We start from the raw sequence: 23,826 nt of genomic DNA, 5'->3' as shown, positions 1-23,826 counted from the left end.
CAGCCCGGTGAAAGCGCGCGGCGGCTAAATGCCAACCGGCGTAGTCGCGGAGGCGGTTGCGGCGGCAGCGGCGGCTCGAACGACCTGCGACTCTCCTGTGACGTCACGTGATTTGCGCATGCGCAGCGGTGGCTTTTATTGCGAAAGCAATACTACGCCAGGTCTAACCGCTCGTCGCTGTGTGGTCGGCAGGAGCTGCGAACTTGGGTCTCTCGTTTCACATGGGACGGCTATGTCAACTCAGCCTGCCGGCACACGCGAGACATGGAGTTGACTAGCATAGGGAAGCTTTTCGCTTCAAAAAAGTTGAAATACTCACGTGAAACGACGGTTGTATGTGGCACAGAAACCGATCGCCGCCGAATACTCTGCGTAGAAACCCGCTTTAGGGCATTATTATGATTGCTGTATCCCATATAGTGTTCCCAAAGCTTGAGGCTAATTAATTTCAAGCATGAAAGGGTTGAGTTCACCTGGAAAGGGGCCGTCGAAGAAATCAACGTCGAAGAAGTTAACGTAGCGGTGATACCACACTTACTTCCGGTTCATATAAACTAAGGAGAATAGGAAACAGAGAGGGAGTCGATATCGTCTTCTCAGGCTCAAATAAACTGCATCAGTTGTGTAAAGGAGTAACTTCCGACACCGAACATGCACCCGACTGCATTTACGAGGCGCCGTCCACGTCTCGTGATTTGCGAAAAAGATGTATATTCGATTCCGGTATCTTGCGGAAACATCTATATAAGCCGAACAGGGAGATAGCATAGATGCCTGAAGACCAGGTTACACGAACACAAAAGGAATCTAAGGGACCCAAACTAAGGTTTCAACACGGGAATTTGAGATATGGTCAGCTCAAGTTCTTTCCATACTAATAATGTTCATCAAATGTTTCACCCCTCGGGATGGCTGGGAAGATAGCAGACAGGCATTTTGTATTTCGTCCGTCCGTGTTGGCGCAGTGGTGCTCGATTATCCAGGGATGGGGATCGAATCGCGGCGGCGGCGGTCGCTTTTCGGTGGAGGCGAAAAGCTAGGAGCCTTTGTGCTGGGTGCTGTGCGATGCCAGTGGACGTTCAAAAACTGAGTTTGGCGAAATTTTCGGAGGCCTTCATTACACTATTTACGGCGTCGCTCATACCTGAGTTGCTTTGGGACGTTAAACCCCGTAAACCAAACGAGGCCTTATCATTTCTTTTAGGTGTGGCATGGCGACGAAGCCATTTTAAATCATCGTATCGATAGCCGGCGCAACACCATGCCTTCAAGTGTAAGGATAAGTCAGCATTTATTGCGGAGTGATGTCAATTTGAAAAACCTCATAACACGTGCAACGTTTCCTGGACCAGCGAAAATAGTTTTACATTGCGACACGTGTGCAGCATATTCCGAACGAATTCCCTGCTACCAAATGCTCACAAAAACACAAAGCTTCAAAAGCACATCTTGGAAGTATTGACGACTATAAATATGCAAATACAGACTTTCGTGAAAGGATACCTACGTCAATGGCGCATTGATTACTTGGTAATTCCTGCCGCTCGTACTGGTCGTAGGACACGTTGCAGAAGTCTCGTCAGCGGACAATTTTGCCCGGTATTACATCATCGCTGTGCATGGCGCCGACCACGCAACCACTTCTGCTCATCCACTTTAGCAGACATTCCATGGAATATTTAAGAAAGAGGCAACAAGAGGAAGCGCCAACAGAGATGCAAACCTTACATCCGCAGTTTAACACAGTGTTTCATTCGGGGTGAATCGCTCTTAATTGGTTCAAATAGTGATTTGCACAGCGGACTGAGGCAAGTAAGTAGCGCACTGAGCCGCCTAAAGCATATGGCACGGACATACATAAGCAAAGCAAGAACTTCGCTTGAGTGTGAAACTGCCGGCGTAGGTGTGTAATTTAGGTCTTGTGATTACTGCCAGCCTTCGTTTATGAGTGACTTAAGTTTATATCGACAGTTTGATGCCTGACAGCGGCACATTCTATCCTTTTTGCGACAACTGGGCACCAACGCTCACGAGCCGTGGTGTTATTCCGAAAATCACCGAACATTACACGTACTACACACAATTTATAGGATGACAACGCGTCCTTGAAATAAACCGGTGAATCAAGGCGATCAACATGAATGGCAAAATGAACTGGAGTCACCACTATAAATTAATTCAAAAAGCTACACAATCACTGCGGATATTCACTGAAAAATGTGCATATAAGCAGTCCCAATAAATTCAAGTAATTGTGATCAGTATCGTAGGCAGCTACGAGCTACGGGCGAGAGCCAGCAAAAACCCCTTTCTCACCTACTGTAATATAAGTGAAATAAATGCTGCAATATAAAGTCAACATATTGCAAATGTGAAAGCTGAAGAATATCTAAATTTCATCCAGCTCGTGCCGATATTTAATGTGATTGGATGTAATTTGGACAGTATGGTGGAAAAAGGAGCAAATTACAGCTCACCATTTAGAGAACAAAGGACACAACATTTAATTAAGGCTATCACGGGGGAAGTTTCTTCCTAGAGCGGGCGACCTGAACTTTACGCACTGAGCGAAGGATCTTCTTCTCACAATCTCATTCATTCTGACCTCGACCTCAGCTGTTTTCGAACAGCTTTGTAACGCGAAAGCTTTTCAACTTGCTCAGAAAGTGCTGAATGTATGTTGTCTTCTTCTTTACATTCTCAGGGCTTCCTCACCATGGGTGGCTAACGACTATACTCTTCAATTCGCAAATTATATCCTTCCACTCAAGAGGCAGTGCCCTACTATCTGAAGCTAGATCAGGGTGCCTTAGAACACGCAGCTACAAAAGTTGGCTGTGGTCGAGCTCTGGTTAACCGTAGTTGAATTGCAAAAGCAATGGCTGCATGGCTATGTTTGAGGTCAAATGAGTCGGATGCATAAGTTGCCTCACCGGTGTTAGATCATTTTTATGCCACAGCCGGTCGCACACAGAACGCACACTTCCAAACGGGTTGTTCGTGAAGCGGCGGTAAAACCGAAACTCTCGCGTTGCCGACTCGTGTTCGCCCACTATTTGTGCAAAGTCTGCGCGCCGACCACCTTCGACGTTTCCGGCCAAAGCCCTCTTCCTTCCTTTCTCGAGACGTGCAGCGCGCTCTTCGTCCATTTCTTCTGCACGTCGTCTCCTGAAGGTTCCGTTGTCCCCGCCATTTGTGGCTACGGCCTACGAGTGTGGAGCGAAAGCTTTGGCTGCGGGCAACCGAACGTTGCATCGAACACAACCATCGTTCCGTTGAAGGCATCTAATTTCACCGGCGTTTTAGGTGGTGGTGGTAAAGGCGTTTATTGCAGATAATATGGGGGACACTTAAGCACTGCCATTAAGGGTATGACGCGCGACAGCGTAGGCTACCATCCCACATATAAAGCCCCGCTTTAACCAAGCCGTATGAACGTGCCTGAGTGGCCTATAGGGGTAACGTGAATACCAGACTACTGGCAGGCTGATTCAGACATAATCTTCCCATGCATGTGAAACGAGAGACCCAAGTTGGCAGCTCCTGTCATTTGCGGCTACGGCATACGAGCCTACGCGACGAGCCGAGCAGGCTGGTGTAGTGTTGCTTTCGCAAAAAAAAAAAAGAAACTTTAATCAAGAAGATCAGACGTGTGGAATATGTGGTAAATCCGCAGAAACAAGTGAATATATTTACTGGAACATGATGGTAATCATTTCTTGAAAATAAGGCGAGCAGCACTTAAGCACCGTGTCAGCGCGCTGATAATTTAAATATACACAACCAACTACCTGCATTTGTAACATTCGTTAAGCTGAAAAATTTCTTGATGCACACGACGGGATTTCCGAAGAGTAGAAGTACATACTTTACGGGATACGTGGCCTGCGAATAAGAACTGCTAGAAGATAAGAGATAAGAAATTCAAGAGTTTCATTGTCATCGCCATCATCAGCAACCGCTTAGGCATGGTATTCAAGCTTCTCTATTAACCTAAACTGAATGAGAATGCTATGTTCGATATTGTCACGGAGGAACACGGAGGAACGAAGACGAAGTACTTGAAGGGCAGAGGTGTGCGTGGTGTCAGAAGTGGGATTGCGTGGAAACGTGCGCTGGTTGGTCTGTGACGCGTATTGCCATTCCCCGAAAACTGCAGCAACGGAAGTGCCGGGCGCGTCACTGAAAAATAAAACACAGCCCTACGTTTTCTTTGAGCATGAAGCGCTGTATGGAAACTGAAATGAAATATTAATATAATAGTTGTATGGATTAAAATTACTTACTGTAAAGAGCATAAGATATCGGTGGCATCCATCGCGCCATCTTTGCGACATTGAATATGTTAATTTCAAAAATCGACGTGGCGTAAACTGGTTAAAAGAGTTTAAAGCATGTTAAAAGGTGATTGTTGCTGAGAGCTCTGTCTGAACGCAACCTAAAGGGAACATACACTCACTGAAGACAGGAGTTGATTACAGTGAAGGTAATTGTATAGTGTAACCGTTGCCTTACCGTCATATTATGGCTGCGTTCGCGGCTGGATTTGCTGCTGTTGAGACCAAAAACATGCGATTATGCAACCTAAAGGGGAACATACTCCAGGAAATACGGTCGTATATTATTTGAAAGTTGTGCGTTTACAAAAAAAAATAAAAAATTATACCTACACGAATCGAGCACATGCATTTCAATCACGTACGTGGCGTGAATCTATTGCGCCACAGACGCGATGGGTAGAGCGTTCTTTAAATGCGCTGTTATTCGTTTAGATTCAACGTACTGATAATAGCGCGACGGACGCAACTGGCATGATCAGAGGATTTCAGCAAGGAATTTTAATCCATAAAACTATTTTATTGCGTATGCATTTTAGTTTGTGCCCTTCAATGTATACTCAGAAAACATACAGCTATTGACTTCCTTTTTGTTGGGTTTCATTTTTTATTTACGCCACCCGGCACTTCCCTTGCTGCAGTTTTCAGGGAATGGCAATACGCATGCAATACGAGTACCACAGACATCGTGTTTCTGTTCTCGTGGACTCGTGCACGCACCTTCATTCAGCGAGCAGCTACGGACAGATTCCCTTGCTAATTGTATTCCAAATTTACAAACTTCCAAATTTTTTGCTCCGTATTTTTTTCCTTTCATTCAATTGTGTAATCTTAAATATTAGGGTATTGTTTACACTATAAATAATTTATTGCACTAATTCAGTATATGTAGGACACTTGGCAGTCCACACTGAACCCAATCCCCCTTCGTGGGTATGTGCCATTTATCAAGGCAGAAGAAGAAGAACAAGCGGAGCCGGCAGCTTGCGGACGTCACCTTGCCGCAAATATTTGAGAAAAATAGGCGTAGGGCAGCTGGACCGTCGTGGACTTCCGTCTCCTGCAGTACAAGTCAACTCTGGTGACTCGGGTGTTGCTTCTGATGAGTCATGGACGCCTCATGTGAGCAGACAGCACCGCCGAACCAGATTTGTGGTGACGACGCTTCCTATAGCAAAGGACCATCGTTGAACCAGGACTGTGCGGTGGGGAACTCGGATGGACAAAAAGCCTTACCAGACCAGAACTGTACCAGACACGACCCACGTAGGCATAGAGAAATGCGGGACCAGAACACCGCCGAGGAGCTTCCGTTTCAACGGGCAGCATCGCCAAACCAGAACTTTGCCAATAATCACTCGTGCGGGGAGCCAGCATTAGTGGACCACAACTATGCCGGAAGCGATTCCTGTGGGCAGGGCGTGCCACAAATCCAGACCTGTTCCGGGAGTGATTTCTTTCCTTTCTGGCGTCACATCCCTCCACCTCCGCTCTGGTACTGCATTAGAACTTCATACATCAAATATCACTGCTTCTGCGACAAAGACGGGCGCCGCGAGCATAGAAGCTTCACCAAGGGTTAGTAGCTTATTATAATACATCGAATTAAGGCTTCTGATTAAAACGAATAGGATTATATTCGACTCTAAGATGACTCTAAGTGTCCGCGGTCCATGGTGTGTCATCGCCTATAACACAGCGAACAACAGTTGATGTGATGTAGGTATGGCTTAAAGGCCAGCGGCACAACTGTTCTGGTAAGCTTTTTACACCGCTGGCTTACGTGTTCACTATAAGGTGTAACTGTAAGCAACGAAAATAATTTCAGTTAAAAAATATCTGTACCATCAAGTGAAGTGAAATTTCGGGCAGCCGTAATTTGACGTATGGGCAGGGCCGGTGTTGAATAAGTAGTTTATGTTCGACAACTATGTATCTACTATAAGTGCCAAGTCGCATTTGGCTGGGAGCCTGCGTGAACGGTGGTGCATGTCCCACAAGCAAAGCAGCCCGAGTTGATTTAAACTCATAAGGTTATTAGCTTAGAAATTTCTATGCACGATCATCTTGCGTTTCCTGTCACCGTAACGAGTGCGTCTTGTTGAGCATCCGAAGAACCACAGTACAACGTGCGCGAAGACACAGCTTCAAATGGAGTTCACTTTCTAAAGGGTTGCATTGCGCAAAAGGTTTCACCAGCGGATGTGATAGAATTTTGAAATTGCCTCGCAGCGATCAGCTACAAGTCTCCATGCGTCTGGGCGACCTGCAAAAGAGGCAAAATCCCGGTAAACGCGGTGCCCGGAGGCAACAACACGGGATGCGCGATCACCTATGTTGGGCGCGCGGTGCACGAGGACAACGTGATACCTGGCATGGTGCTCACGATCCTCGCTTACTGCTACGTGGGCCAAGATAAAGTTGAGTACAAATATCGGGACTACCAGGTGAGCGCAACGGTCCTGATTTCTTCATTTTCTCTCACTGTTTAACATGCATTGTGTATCACGCTGCTACAGACTCCGCAATATATATGAGCGCCTAATTACACCGAAATTCCGATCATAAGCGCGGGAAAAATCGCACATCACGGAGTCGGCAGGAGAACGCGCGCCGTGATAGCGGAGAATTACACAGGTGTGAAAATGAAAGAATCTTGCTGCTCTGTTCCGCGGCTTGCCGCTTATGTACTACCTCTCATGAAACAGCGAACCAAATCTCGTGAGTGTAAGTAGAGTGCTTCGATTTTGCTGCGTGTTGGCTCCTATACACGGTGGTATGAGAAGCTTAATGTACCGAAGAGACTCAGGCCAAGAGCGGCGCCAGAGTAGAGGCGTTCCTCATGATTTGAGGCGTCCCTCAAAGATGGAATAAGAATCAACCTTCCAGACCTCTTTGATGCCAAGTGAGGCACTCTACTACTGGGCCATCCAAGCAGGTTTATGAGCCTTGGTTAAAACGGAGTGTCGGGTGGTCGCCTGCGATCGGTAAATGGGTAAAGTGGTAGCTTAATACTGTATGCTAATAAGACTGTGTGAAATACCAGAGGCAGAAATTAAGATATTGGTAATTAATCTAGTAGAAGCTACATGTACGCGAAAGAGGCACCGCAAAAGGGGCCGCAGACGAGAGCCTTCAACCCTACCACGCCATATGCACCTAACAGCAGAGCTTAAGGGTATAAGCTGCATTTTTCCCCCTCTTTGCTTCCTGCAAACTCAGACACCACTGAAGGAAAGCTATCAGCACTAACGTTTCACTTCCGGCTAGGAGGCAAGAGCCGTTAAAGTAATATTGTCGCAAGTTCACAGTTCCTGAGAGAAGAAATACGCATTGTACTGATAGGTGATGATTATGTAGGTGAAGGCTATGTTTCAGAAAACTCTAATTTCGACAAATTATTGGTAATTACGATATAATTTAAGCAAAAACGAAATTTCTGCTTTGCCAATTAGGTGGCTTAGTGCAAAGAGCTCCCACGTTTCTGTACCTCCTCTGAACTATTATGCAACTTCATGAGAGCACCTGAAATCTAGAACTTGTACAGGCTTATGGCCAGCGACCTTGGTGTGCCACTGAGGAATGTGTTTTGCTCTCCACAGTCTAAACCAAGTCCATGTCGTCCCAAATTCGCGTGCGCAGTTTTCAAAGGCAAAAAATAATTGCTATCAACGTAATCATGATCGTCATTATCACAACTGTGCACAATGAAGGGTTTTTCACCAGTTAGTCCTTTCCCGTGCCAGCTGCAGCACCCACCTCAACCCAGCAAACTTACTTATCCCCCCGCTTGTGATCTTCAGCGGCATCCTGTCTAGTCTGCCTTCTCTTGGAACCCAGTTCATTACACTAAGCGACCATCGCTTATGTTGCCTTCGAGTGGCCTAGTCTGCTCGTGCTTATTGCTTATTCTCAATTTCAACAGGGATGTCATTGACTCAGGTTTATTCCTTAGTCAATCCAGCTCTCTTCCTGGCACTTAGTACGTTGCATATACAGCCCTTGTCAAAAGTGCAGATCCCACAGAGTATGCTCCCGAGTCGTGCAGTGGCGCTGATTTAGCCTTAGTGGAGGTCTTTCCAATCGGAGAGGTTAGGACAAAAAATCTTACCACCGAACGATCCGGAACACAGAAAATGTTTTACAAACCGCACGAAGTGGCTCAGAAGCAGACCAACTGGGCTCTGGACTTTTACCAAGACTGTGCATATGATTTTCCTTTCTTTACGTTACTGCGCGGTCCTCACGCCAACTTCAACCGTTTTTTGCTATACCCTCTTAGTTTGTGAGTACCGGAAAGATACAGCTGTTGACGATAAACTGCCATTCATGACCTGCGGCGGATGCCTGCCAGTGCACTTGACTTCATTCTTATTAAAGAGAAATCATTTTGGTCCCATAAGCCAAACTCCGGCAACGTCCGTGGCTCAAGATTCGAATGACGTGATCACGCCCATGAACGGTGCCACAACGTATGTAAGATGATATCATAGCCATTAATGTTAAAGCGTAACTCACGAATGACCCCAGATAGATCCTTACTCATTTTTATTACGCTACGTAGCGAGACAAGAGTATTTCGAAACGTAACGTGCTATAAGTTGTATAGAGTCTGTACAGTCATTACGCACAGCCATTACTCACTGTTATACGCATGACTCATGACTCAAATTCATTTCGCAATGTCGCATGACTTAGTACCTTACGAAGTAACGTGATGCTCGGTGTAGGCTTGGTACAATCGCCACTTATAATCATGACTCACTATCCAAATCATGTCTTCTGACTCATAGTCATTATGCAATGTAGCTTGAGTAGCGACTCTTTATTTATTAACGAAATGAAGGTAAGGTGTAGAGCTTGTACAAACATTACGCGTAGTCATGACTCATAATTCTGTGTGTACGTAGCGCAGCATGTCTTCGCACTTGACAAGGTAGCCTAATTTTTTTCACATTCTCGCACTTAAAAGCAGTCTCCTGGTCATTTCAATACCGTGGTTCATGCTACCTGTTACATTTCCGCATGAAGAAGATAGCTTTCTTGGCCCTTGCAATGCTTTGCAGTGTAGTGTAAACTGACATGACCTGTCAATCTCCGTCTGTAAACTTTACACAACACAAATATCTGCTCCATAGTCTTCTGCGCACTCTTCAACTTACGTTGAATCCTTTTGGCTACCCTCCACTTTTCTGCCCCATATAGGGGAGTTACCGGTGAGATGGAAGTGTTGTATACTATTCTTGAGTGATACCGCTAAGTTGCTAGTCATAATCTGCGAGTATTTGCTGAATGTGCTCCATTCCAACCTTATTCTGCTAGTTATCTCCCTTTCGTAGTAAGAATCTGCGGTTGCTACCTGTCCCAAGTAGACATATTCGCATACAACATTAATACGTTGCTACCTGTCGTAAATTCCTGTTTTGTTCCTTGGCTATTGAACATTACTTTAATCTCATGCATGTATTATGTTATGCCCACCGTTACTTTAATCTCAAGCATATTAATTTTAGGCCTACCATTCTGCTTTTCCCGTCTACATCACTAATCATTATTGGTGAACGCAACCCTAACTGCTCGCAATTCACGTATGTCAATATATCCTTTAAGGATGTGGTTAACAGTACTACGTGTATCCTATCGCCTTTCCAAACACCGCTTCTTATGTTAATTTCATTATTTTCTTTATGGAGGGCTATGGTTGTTGCTGGAACCACTTCAAACGCAAGTCAAAATATTTGAATTGGCACCAACGTTCTGACGAAGCTTTATTTAAATAAAGGAAAGTAAATGAGCTGAATCTAGAAAAATTTAGGTAGCGTGGGAGTCGAAACAACGTGGCACTTTGAGATTGCCAGTTGGCTACGCGCGCTATTCACAGGTCACGAATGCTGGTTGGCTGGAGCTGAACACAGGGAGATCTAGTGAATGCGAGGTGCAGTCGAAAGTTTCATAAAAGAATGGAAAATAATGACATAAAAATAGTAAAAGAACAAAATATACAAAGAGTAAAGTCAAAGCATTCAAAAATAAAAATAGAAAGCAAGGAAAACAAGCGTCAGTAACGATAACACATTTATACTCCCGCCTTCACAGGACGTACGCGGTTGAGGAGTTCTCCGCATCTTTTCTGCATATAGAGGTTGTTTCGTCCGTTTACTCTTTCCTTTTCGTCGTCTTCGTGTTCGTTAGCGCTCTCGTGAATAACAGGGCTGACCTTTCCTGCTACCTACAAGGCAATCGTACGCCGTTAAGACATATGGGTCGCCATTCAGCTGTCTAGTCGAGCTCGGGCCGATATTGTTGATCAGGTCAGTCCTGCAGGGCGGACACAGAAATGTCTCCCCAAAGTGTGAATGACAAAGTGGCACAAAAGTCTTTCCAAGAAGCTCAAGACACAGAGTAGGGTTAATAGCTGATGAAAATATCTAGCTCAACACGCAGTAAGTCCCAAGCAACCTTTCGAAGGAAGTCAGCAGTTAACCACTCAGTCCAAGCATTTTATCCGAACAGAAAGGCCATCGGCGTACTTATGGAAGTGAAGTGGCATAAAAAAGGCTTGAAAAAATGCGAAAAAATCTATTGATTTCTGTCACGCGCTCGGTAATCACCGGAGGTCCTCACCGAGACATGACAAAAGGGGGGGGGGGCGGCGTAGCCGGTAAGCAAACGTGCACAATGAGACGAAGATTCGTTGATTTGAAACAATAATTATACGTTTATAGACTCGGAGCGAGGAATTCACAAAACATTTAGAGGGCAGCAATTAACATTCCAAACGGCAACGAAATGAGTGAGGAAACAATCTAATTAAATACATCGAATTTGCTTTTCCGGGATGGAAGTAACAATTCAAGTAACAGCAAGGGAAAGAAAGTTCAGAGCAGTCTGCGGCGGCAGTCCATCACTGGGACAACGCAGGCGGGCAGCACTCGAAGGCGATGGGCCTTCCGGTGCAGCTTGCGGTCTGAGGATGCGATGCCGGCGGCGGCGCTCGGGTACCCCCGGGGAGCATGCGGCAGCTCGGGTTTCCTTCTTCGGGAGCGAACTGGGCAGACTGACTTTGGCGGTGGTGGTGGTTGGTACGAAGATGAAGGGGGAGTGCACTGGCCGGTTGACTGCCGACGGTGTCGACACCGCCACTGCCGAGGTGCAGATAGTTGAAGAAGGGGGAGGGGAAGAAAGATTACGGAGAAAGGAACGCTAGCGCCACGGAAACACAGTCATGACCCCCAAGGCGGGACCTTGGGGCCTCGACGGCTCCTTTTTAAACCCTTCGTCGACGATGCCTGGTGCGCAGGGCCGGAGTCCTAAACAAACCACACACGTAGAGCGCACAAAGTAGTTCACCCACAAAGAAGGCGCACGTAGACACACCACATTTTAGCACTGCATGGACGCCATCTTAGGTTGAAAAAAATAACGCATAACAAAAACAACAGTAACGTACGCCCCGACTTCGGTTCTTCTGGGGGTCCCATTGCCAGGGAAAAAGAATATACGGATATACAAAGGAAGCTCTATACTTTGGACGTAGTAGGGGTGACTTTGAGCGGGAAACGTACGACACAGGCAGCACGTACTCTTCTGCTCGAGCATGGAGAGAGTTGGAGCTAACACAGGGAAAGCTATGGAGGCAACGTGCACGTACGCGTTCTTGCGAGTCCGACCGATGGTCACATATACAGGTCCCGTGAACAAATGGGGTTTACAGAACAATTCAGCGTGTGTATAAATGCAACATGGGCAAATTAATGGATGCCGCCTATTCTGTGACACTTTCTCTTCCTTTTTGAGAAATGCAGGTCGGTAACTTGATAAATGCCGGTGTTGGGATAGGTCCGAGTTGGTACATGGTGACTGCATGTCCTAAATGCAACGGTGCCTTATTTTGTCGGCGGTTTGAAACCGTCAAGACACTCAGGGCAGGTGTTTAATGATGTTGCATGTATTATTGCCGCATCTTCGCCATTTGGTTGACTCTGTGTGCTGCTGGTTTCCTCCCTACATGTAGGTGACGCTGGGGTTACTCAGAAGCTTGTTCTCGCTTTGTGGGCCGCTACAATTGTAAAAATGAAGCGCGTAAGCTTTTAAAACAAGCTCAGCAGAGAGTAGCAATACGGCTACAGCAAATGGCTCATCGAAAAGCGCGACAAATCAAGTGTGGCTCGCAATTTCTGCAGTTTCGCCTATTAAAATCAGAACGCCTCCAAATGTGAAAAATGAGTTGACTTGGTTCTTCAGACCCTATTGCCCGCCTCTCACGTCGTTTGATCGATGACACCCTTTGTTACCAATAAGCCAGTTTAATCACACACCGCCTTGTAACTCTGGTCCGCAGGCGCTTGTCTCCGATGGTGCTTGCCTGGAGTGGCAAACCGCTACTGATGGCGCAGTGCCGAAAAGAGCCATCCAAGGGGGCATAACCTCCGATAGAGAGCCGCTATACATTGCACGCGCTCTCTACAAAGGAATGAAGACTGTCAGCAGGCTGCAGCCTTCTCAGCACTGCGCGATAGTCACCTACGGCGGCGAAGAGCATCGCTACACCGAGTACGAGGTCCTCGTCTGCAAGACAGTCAACTTCTGAGAGGCTAAACCAACCCCTGCACCTACAGGAAGAGTGAATCCTGAAAGTCTCTGGTGAACGTCGCATTCAGCAGAGGGTAGATTGCTTTAATTTGAGCAGTCTACCCAATACGGGCCTCTGTTGGTTAGTATGGTGCTGGCAATTCGAACAAGTTTTCAAAATAGGCACAAAAATGGTGCCGTCTGGAAGCGCTAGCGATGGCCTTACGCTTCTGGCGGCACCACAAAATGCGAATAAAATTAAATCAAAACAAGCTAAAATAAATGGCTGTACATAAAAACACGCTGACGGAATGCATTTTGGTCATTAATGCATAGGCATTGCGGGCGGAGCTACTATGGAGACCACTATAAATCGCTTGGAGAGCCCAGAAGCCTCCATCACACACATGGCCATCGTCTTCACCGTGGTCATTGCGCTCATCATACTCATGGATATTTTAATGTATCTGGAACAACAGTACCTGCGAACACATTATACAAAACGAATTCCTAAACTAAACGTTTTATCAAAGCCCCAGCCAACGCCAAAAATGTTTTCCCACCGTCCTGGCTTTTTCTTTTAGTCATTCTGAGAAGCCGCCAGTTTCATCGCCTCCGATCTTCACATCCAACACGCCGTCAACGCAGAACAGCAGCAAACCTCTCATGCTTCGCCTGTAAAGGAGGTAAACATAACTGATATATTCATGACCTTAATTCATGGGGTAAACGCAGCTTCGAACCGGCTCAGGGAGGACATAACTGGACGTTCGAAGAAAATATTGGTGGTGGCTTAGCTTGGTTAAGCCTGGATATCAGAAATGAAAAGCTTCGGCGATATAGTGGCTTAGCTTGTGGTTCCTTGACGTAGTTGTGGCTTACCTTGTTTGTTGTTGACGGTTTGCACCTTATAAATATTCCATGGCTTATCACCACGGTGAAACACTGATTTGCAACCGTACATCACATAAGATTAAAATTTATTCCAATTCCACATCATCATCACCGTTACACTCCTGTTTAAACATAAACATAGCCCGGTGAAAGCGCGCGGCACCGGCTAAAGGCCAACCGGCGGAGTCACGGGGCGGTTGTGGCGGCAGCGGCGGCTCCGACCACCTGCGACTCTCCTGTGACATCACAAGGTTTGCGCATGCGCAACTGTGGCTTTTATCGCGAAAGCAATACTACGCTAGGTCTAACCGCTCGTCGCTGTGTAGTCGGGAGGAGCTGCGAACTTGGGTCTCTCGTTTCACATGGGACAGTTATGTCAGACTCAGCCTGCCGGACCCTTGCATATCACGTTACCCCTGTAGGACACTAAGACAAGTTCACACGGCTTGGTTAAAGCAGGGCTTTATATATGTTTCTAACGACGGAGCACACGCGCGACTCGGAGTTGACTAGCCTAGTGAAGCTTTTCGCTTCAAAAGATTTGAAATACTCACGCGAAACGACGGTTGCATATGGCACAGAAATCCATCGCCGCCACTACTTCGCGCAGAAACCCGCTTTAGGATATTAATGTGATTGCTGTAACCCATATAGTGTTCCCAAAGCTTGACGCGAATTCATCTGGAAAGGGGCCCACCACAAATGAACGTGGAACAAATAAACTGAGGAGAATAGGAAACAGAGCGGGAGTCGATACTGTCTTCTCAGGCCCAAAGAAACTGCATCAGTTAGTTGTGTAAAGGAGTGAATTCCGACACCGAACATGAGCCCGACTGCATGACGAGGCGCCGTCCACGTCTAGTGAATTATGAAAAAGATGTATATTCGATTCCCCTATCTTGCGGAAACATCTATATAAGCCGAACAGGGAGATAGATGTCTGAAAACCAGGTTGCACGAACACAAAAAGAATCTAGGGGACCAAAACTCGAGGCAACTCGCCTTACGCTGTAGCCAGTGCGAGCGCTGCGCCCCTGCCCTTGAAAGATTCTTCGACAGTGTCGGGACACCACTACAAGGATGATAACAGAGGCGCTGGGGGACTCAAAATGCGCAGATAAGTGCGCCCTGCAGCAACCCGTATCTGCGCCCTAATGAAAAAAAAAAAAAGTCGTCTCTAGACGTCAATGATAAGACGAAAGATTAGAGGAACGGCAGACAATTGCGATAATCGGGCCACAGATAGTGATGTAATGATTCCTCGTTTTGTTGTTGTGGACCTATTCTTATAAAAGCTGGTTCAGGGCAATAAAACTCTGTTGTTAGTTAGCGCTTGTGTTTACGTTCTTCTCGACTCGTCCCTGTTACTGCTGCGCTGCGATGTCCAGTGTGCTCTGTACTGCCTGCAAGAGTGAAAGCTGGGAGGTACTGGCAAGTCCCCATGGCGGCAGGAGATATCGCCTTTAAACGCCATAGCAAACGCCTGACGGTATCTATGAATTTACCGTCACGCCTTTCATCTCCTGGTCGTGCTACTTTCGAGTGCACAATGGACACCGTTCTTTTTGTCCTGCACTGGAAGACGTGCTCCTTCTATCTGGACGATTCCGTGGTCTTTTCGCCCCACTTTGAGACCCATCTCCCTCGTCTTAAGATTTTCGTCACGTTCTTAACGGACGCCGTTCTAGAGCTGAACTTAAGTAGCGCCGATTTGCTCATGTGAGTTGACATTTTGTCACAACCCGTTCACATATACCGACTCGATATGATTTCTGCACCTTTGTGTGCAGCTGTAAGCAGCCCAGTTTTAAAAAAACGGGTGCCGTTGGCGCGGCTGAGATAGTCCACTCGGGGCGACTAGGTGTGGCAGTTTGGTACGCATGCGCTCCTCTTAAAACAGTTCTAGGTAAAACGTCTGTTTCCATCTATCCATTTCGACCTGAGTTTATTTTGCTCTACACTTTGTGTGCGGGAAGCCGCTAGATATACGCCACAAATTTGATGCCACGTTGTGTGCAGAGGAACGTAAGAGACCCGATACTACCCACACCGCCAACTATATAAAGGAACTGCGCAGCTTACTAGGCCTCCGATCCTATTAAGCCATTCTAGACTTTCGTATTAACGGCAGGTGGCATCTGGCAATGCGGGGCACTTATTGGTCAGTTCGTGGTGTGACATCACAAGATCACGTGATATCTAGTTGGCAGGAGCTATCAACTGGGATAGCTCATTTTGAGACAAGAGGCGGTGCAATGCGAAGCCCTCACAAACAATGAATAATTTTGTCCTACCATACACAACTAAGATTTGGATACAGCGCGTTTGGCAACCACCCGCAGATTATGACTAGTAGCTTACCGGTATCACTCAAGAGGAAAGTATACAACAGTTGCATCTTACCTGTACTCACCTATGGGGCTGAAACGTGGAGGCTAACCAAAAGGGTTCTACTTCAATTCAGGACAACGCAGAGGGCTATGGAACGAAAAATGGTAGGGGTAACATTAAGAGGTAGGAAGCGTGCAGAGTGGGTCAGAGAAATAACTCAAGTTACTGACATTCTAGTGAAAATCAAGAAGAAGAAATGGACATGGGCGGGACACGTAGTGCGAAGAGAGGATAGCCGATGGTCGCTTACGGTAACAAACTGGATTCCAAGGGAAGGAAAGCGTAGCAGGGGGCGGCAGAAAGTTAGGTGGGCGGATGAGGTTAAGAACTTCGCAGGGGTCAAGTGGATGCAGCTAGCACAGAACCGGGTTAATTGGAGAAATATGGGAGAGACCTTCGCCCTGCAGTGAGTATAGTCGGGCTGATGATAATGATGATGACATAACTAAATGCATGTCACAAGAGTCGTGTGGGGAAGCTCTAGTTTCTGAGGACCCATATACATGTGTCCAAAAAGTTTGAAAATTTGTTATCGCCCAGGCTATTGCTGGACGTAATAAAGATGTATTATTTATCAATGCTTGTCTGTTTTATTATATATTGAAGATTCCAAGAGAGTGCAAAAAGCCTAGGCAGCGGACCCAAAGCCTGGCCGGACCTCCTGTAAGGATGTCCAGACTGGATGCAGCAGATGAATCTCGCTAAGTCCGAAGAAACAGGATTCCCGCCGCTGCCAACGCCCGCTGCTTGTCTGCTACGAGCGCCTCTCGAAATGATGGCGCGGGGGGAGCGCGGTTCCAAACAGCACCAGACGGTAGTCCTGTCAGGGCGGTTTTCGACTCCTTCAGAACCACACGCAGAACCCAGTATACTATCGAGACTATCCTATTTTGCCATCGGCATCCGCATATCGGCCACGAATCCCACACTGCTGCAGGTCCACCACCACATTAACCGCGAACTACTATTAAACCTCTTTAAAAAAAAACGTGCACCCCATGCGCCAATCATGAATCTCGCTGCAGAGCGCGGAGCATGGGCGCTCCACAGACACTATGAAACCGAATCGGATGCTTTGTGGGTAGTTTCCGCATACACGGGCTCGTACGCCGTAGTAACCATTGTCAGCTCATCCCGACAATCCTTCCAACCCATTGCCACCGTTCGCATATCTACCTGTCACTTCGGAGCACTAGCTGTCATGCGCATGGATTCCCAGTACATACTATCCGATTCCGAAATTGCGACACTGAAGTTTGCACGTGGGAAAATTCATGTCCCTACATTTTGTGTGCTCAACTCCCACAGCACACCCACCCCGCCCCATGGAGCTGGCATGGACGGACGCCTGCCCACTCCAGGAATCCCAGAAACGAGGCCGCCAATGCTTTAGCCCGAGTTTCTTTCAACCGGGCACCGGCGTTCAACCGGACACCGGCGGCGTCCGATCAGGGGTACCCGCCGGAAAACATGCACTCATTCAGTGCACTAACGCAGGCATAAAAGTCGAGCGTCACCTCTATCCCCACCCACCTCCTCGAGACAATTCTGATAAGACACTTAGGAGGCGCCTCCAAACGCGCACTCCCCCCCCCCCCCCCCCTCCTGCTCCTACATGCGCTCGTGGTATAACCAGGCGCACAAAAACACCTCCTGTACCATCTACCAGAGCTACTTCGACCATATATCTACTTTATAAGCCAAGCGGGCCCTCTCCCGTGGTGTCTGGAGCACCTTACCACTTTGGACGCTTGAGATATCCTACTGCGCTCCGAGGACTCGGCCAATAAGGACATCGGTTCAGGCCAGGCTGCCAACGCCATTGACCTTCGGGTCAATTAATGTTTGAGCGCAGTGGGGCTGTGCGGGGCCCAGGCACTTGCATGTCCCAAACTCTCCTTGGTAGAATTAAAAGGCTTCACCACCACAGCGACACCAAGGCATCTTTTTTACAGCATTACGGGCGTTGGTCAGAGAAGCGATATCGCTTGCGCCGCGCATTCTTCTAATTTGTATATGGAAGTCATTTTCAGCCGAACAATTCCTCAATTACACGCTGCATGCAAATAATGATTATCTAAATTCTTTGTAGCCTTTTTCGTGCCGCCTAAAATGAAAGCCCGTGATCTAGGCAATGCGCCCAGTTACTTCTGCGTTCAACTAAGGTCAAGCGCAGAGAAGGATGACCCAAATCAGTTGCCGATAACCGCTCGTATAACACAGACGCAACTAGCCTGCCAATGGGATGACTGTACGTTCTGAAAAAGTCAGCGCGAATTTTACAAGAGGAAGTGAAGAAAAGAAGACCTTCTCTGGTCCTTTCTTTCTTCTGTTCCTCCTAGTTTTTGCACTAACTTCTCCACAACGACCTGATTACATTGGGCATCCACGTCGGCATTCAGGCAAATGACTAAAGGCGTCCTTGGTGTCAACTGATATTATAGCAATATATTATTATACATTTGACCTTACCGTTGTACGTAGTCGTGCAAATAAGCCCCAGTTTTATGGAAGAACCTCTGAAACAATTAGATAATAAAGGAGAATCAGATTTTCGTAACAATCACCAATGGAGACGAAGGGTGCATGAAGTGAGTACTTCGCACTATACTTCGCCTCTTTTATTATAACCGGTGTGAAGAATAGTATTTGCAAATGAACTGAACCCTTTCAAGCTTGACGTTAATTAATGTGATGCTTTAGGAACAAGTTATGGGTTACTGTAATCACATTATACCCTAAGAGGATTCTGCGTGATGGCAATGGATTTCTGTGCCACATGCAAGTATAGACCCTTTACAGCGCGAGCGCATGGGCGCTGCCATATTTACTTGGTAATTCCTGCAGTAGTACTCGTACTGGTCGTAGGACACGTAGCAGAAGCCTCGGCAGCGGACAATTTCGCCCGGTATTCGCTGTGCATGGCGCGGCCCACGAAGAGGGTTTCACCACCCCTCTCTTTGACACCTGGTTTCGCTTTTCCCGGTAGGTCCTTTCCCCGGCACAAAACCCACTGGCAGGGAAGCTTGGCTAGCTGCGAGGCAATTTAGCTAGTTTTATTGGTCTTAGACAGTCCGTTAACAACGACTTCATCACGCACAGCATTCTTCTGCGTCTTCGACGTTCGTTGTGCCAAGAGCCAATAAAACAAAGGTCGAGCTTGGTCATGGTGACCCTGATTTATGTTACACGAAATTCTGCAGCATACATGAAAAGGGACCAGTCCCTACGTTCAGAATGTATCGAATCTAAAAGAACGCCACCACTTCTGCTCATTTACTTTAGCAGACATTCCATGCAATATTTAAGTAAGAGGCAACAAGAGGCAGCACGAACAGAGATACTAACCTTACATCCGCAGTTTGACACAGTGTTTCAGTCGGAGTGAATCGCTCTTGCTTCAAGTAGTGATTTGCACAGCGTACTGAGGAGAGTAAATAGCACACTGAGCCGCCTAACGCATTTGGCACGGACTTAGATAAGCAAAGTAAGAACTTTGCTTGAGTGTGAAACTGCCGGCGTACGTTTGTAATTTAGCTCTTGAGAATACTGCCAGCCTTCGTTTATGAGGGACTTCAGTTTATAACGACAGTTTCATGCCTGACAGCGGCGCATTCTATCCTTTGTGCGACAAGTGGGCACCAACGCTCACGAGCCGCGGTGTCATTCCGAAAAATACCGAACTATACACGTACTACACACAATACATAGGGTGACAACGCGTCCTTGAAATAAACCGGTGAATGAAGGGGGCCAACATGAATGGCAAAATGAACTGGAGGTACCACATATAAATTGATTCAAAAAGCTACACAGCCACGGCGAATATTCACTGAAAAATGTGCCATATAAGCAGCCACAATAAATTCAAGTAATTGTGATCAGTATCGTAAACAGCTCGGCAATAAATCTGGTACGAACTGCCGCGAGAGTCAGCAAAAACCCCTTTCTCACCTACAGTAACATAAGTGAAATAAATGCTGCAATATAAAGTCAACATTTTGCTAATGTGGAAGCTGAAGAATAGCTAAATTTCGTCCAGCTCATGCCGATATTTAATGTCATTGGATGTAATTTGAACAGTATGGTGGAAAAAGGAGCAAATTACAGCTCACCATTTGGGGAATAAAGGGCAAAATATTTAATTAAGGCTAACACGGGCGAAGTTTCTTCCTAGAGCGGGCGACCTGAACTTTACGCACTGAGCGGCGGATCTTCTTCTCACAATCTCATTCATTCTGACCTCAATCTCAGCTGTTTCGAATAGCTTTGTAGCGCGAAAGCTTTTCAACTTGCTCCTCAGAAAGAAAATGCTGAATGTATGTAGTCATCTTTACCTTCTCGGTGCTTCATCACCATGGGTGTATACCGACTATATTCTTCAGTTCGCAAATTATATCCTACCACTCAAGAGGCAGTGCCCAACTATCTCAAACTAGATCAGGGTGCCTTAGAACACGCAGCTACAAAAGGTGGCTGTGGTTTAGCTCTGGTTAACCGTCGTTGAATTGCGAAAGCAACGGCTGCATGGCTACGCTCGGGGTCAAGTGAGTCGGGTGCATAAGTTCTCTCACCGGTGTTAGATTCTTTTTATGCCACAGCCGGTCGCACACAGAACAAACACTCCCAAGGGGGTTGTTCGTGAAGCGGCGGTGAACCTCTCGCGTTGCCGACTCGTGCTCTTCCACTCTTTGTGCAAATTCTGCGCGCCGACCACCTTCGACGTCCTCGGCCAAAGCCCTCTTCTTTTTTCTCGAGACATGCAGCGCGCTCTTCATCCATTTCTTCTGCACGTCGTCTCCTAGGGGTTTCATTGTGCCCGCCATTTGTGGCTGCGGCATACGAGTGTGGAGCGAAAGCTTTGGCTGCGGGCGACCGAACGTTGCATCGAAAACAAGCAGCGTTCCGTTGAACGCATCTAATTTCACCGGCGTTTTAGGCGGTGGTGGTAAAGGCGTTTATTGCATAAATATGGGGGACACTTAAGCTCTGCCTTTAAGAGTATGACGCGCGACAGCGTAGGCTAACAGGCCACATATAAAGCCCCTCTTTAACCAAGCCGTATGAACGTGCCTGAGAGGCCTATAGGGGTAACGTGAATACCAGAATCCTGGCAGGCTGATTCAGACATAACCTTCCCATGCATGTGAAACGAGAGACCCAAGTTGGCAGCTCCTGTCATTTGCGGCTACGGCATACGAGTCTACGCGACGAGCCCAGCTGGCTGGTGTAGTGTTGCTTTCGCAAAAAAAAAAAAAAAGGAAATTTAATCAAGGAGATCAGACGTGCGGAGTATGTGGTAAATCCCCAGAAACAAGTGAATATCTTTACTCGAACATGATGGTATTAATTCCTTGAAAGTAAGGCGAGCAGCACTTAAGCACTGTGTCAGCGCGCTGATAATTTAAATATACACAACCAACTACCTGCATTTGTAACATTCGTTAAGCTGAAGAATTTCTTGATGCACACGACGGGATTTCCGGAGAGTAGAAGTACACACTTTACGGGACACGTGGCCTGCGAATAAGAATTGGTAGAAGATAAGAGATAAGAAATTCAAGAGTTTCATAGTCATCGCCATCATCAGCAACCACTTAGGCATGTTATTTAGGCTTCTCTATTAACCTAAACTGAAAGGATGCTATGTTCGATATTGTCACGGAGGAACGAAGACGAAGTATAGTTGAAGGACAGAGGTGAGCGTGGTGTCAGAAATGGGATTGCGTGGAAATATGCGCTGGTTGGTCTGTGACGCGTATTGCCGTTTCCCGAAAACTGCAGCAACGGAAGTCCCGGGTGCGTCACTGAAAAATAAAACACAACCTTACGTTTTGTTTGAGCATGAAGCGCTGTACGGAAACTGAAATGAAATATTAACATAATCGTTGTATGGATTAAAATTACTTACTGTAAAGAGCGTAATACATCGGTGGCGTTCGTCGCGCCATCTTTGCGACATTGAATAAGTTAAATTGAAAAATCGACGCGGCGTAAAATTGTTAAAAGATTTTAAAGCATGTTAAAAGTTGATTGTTGCTGAGAGCTTTGTCTAAACGCAACCTAAAGGGAAAATACACTCACTGAAGACAGCAGTTGATTACGGTGAAGGTAATTGTATAGTGTAACCGTTGTCATACCGTCATATTATGGCTGCGTTCGCGGCTGGTTTTGGTGCTGTTAAGAACAAAAACATTATTATGCAACCTAAAGGGAAACATACCCCAGGAAATATGCTCGTATATTATTTGAATGTTGTGAATTTAAAAAAATAAAAAAATTGTACATACATGAATCGAGCGCATGTCTTTCAATCACGTACGTGGCGTGAATCTATTGCGCCACAGAAGCGACGAGTAGTACGTTCTTTAAATGCGCTCATATTCGTTTTGATCCAACGTACTGATAATAGCACGACGGACGCAAATGGCATGATCAGAGGATTTCTGCAAGCAATTTTAATCCATGAAACTATTTTATTGCGTATCCATTTTAGTTTGTGCCCTTCAATGTATACTCAGAAAACATATAGCTTTATTGACTTCCTTTTTTGTTGTGTATTATTTTTTAGTTAGTCACCCGGCACTTCCGTTGCTGCAGTTTTCAGGGAATGGCAATACGCATGCAATACGCGTACCACAGACATCGTGTTTCTGTTCTCCTGGACTCGTGCACGCACCTTCGTTCAGCGAGCAGCTACGGACAGATTCCCTTGCTAATTGTACTCCAAATTTTTGCTCCGTATTTTTTTCCTTTCATTCAATTGTGTTATCTTAAATCTTAGGGTATTGTTTACTTGATAAATAATTTAATGTACTAATTCAATATATGCAGGACACTTGGCAGTCCACACTGAACCCAATCCCTCTTCGTGGGTAAGTGCCATTTATCAAGGCAGAAGAAGAAGAAGAAGAAGCGGAGCCGGCAGCTTGCGGACGTCACCTTACCGCAAGTATTTGGGAAAAATAGGCTGAGGGCAGCTGGACCGTCGTGGACTTCCGTCTCCTTCAGTACAAGTCAACTCTGGTGACTCTGATGCTGCTTCTGGTGAGTCATGGACGCCTCATGTGAGCAGACAGCACCGCCGAACCAGATTTGTGCTGACGACGCTTCCTATAACTAAGGACCATCGTTGAACCAGGACTGTGCGGTGGCGAACGCCTCGGATGGACAGAAAGCCTTGCCGAACCAGAACTGTACCGGAGACCACTCACGTATACAGAGAATTGCGGGACCAGAACACCGCCGAGGCCGTTTGAAGGGGCAGCATCGCCAAACAAGAACTTTGCGAAGAATGACTCGTCCGGGCAACCAGCATTACTGGACTACAACTATGCCGGAAACGATTCCTGTGGGCATTGCGTGCCACAAAGAGGACCTGTGCCGGGAGTGATTTCTTCCCTTTGTGGCGTCTCATCCCTCCACCTCCGCTCTGGTACTGCATTAGTACTGCATACATCAACTATCTCTGCTTCTGCGGGCGCCGCGAGCATACAAGCTTCACCAAGGGTTTGTAGTTTCTTATAATACATCGAATTAAGGCTTCTGATGAAAACTAATATGAATATATTCGACTCTAAGATGACTCTAAGGGTCCGCGGTCCACGGTGTATCAGCGCCTATAACACAGCGA

Source organism: Amblyomma maculatum, chromosome 1 (assembly GCF_055883805.1).
Source record: "Amblyomma maculatum isolate TAMU_Amacu chromosome 1, ASM5588380v1, whole genome shotgun sequence".
NCBI lineage: Eukaryota > Metazoa > Arthropoda > Arachnida > Ixodida > Ixodidae > Amblyomma > Amblyomma maculatum.
The sequence above is the reverse complement of the archived record's forward strand: the minus strand, read 5'-3'. Positions refer to the sequence as shown.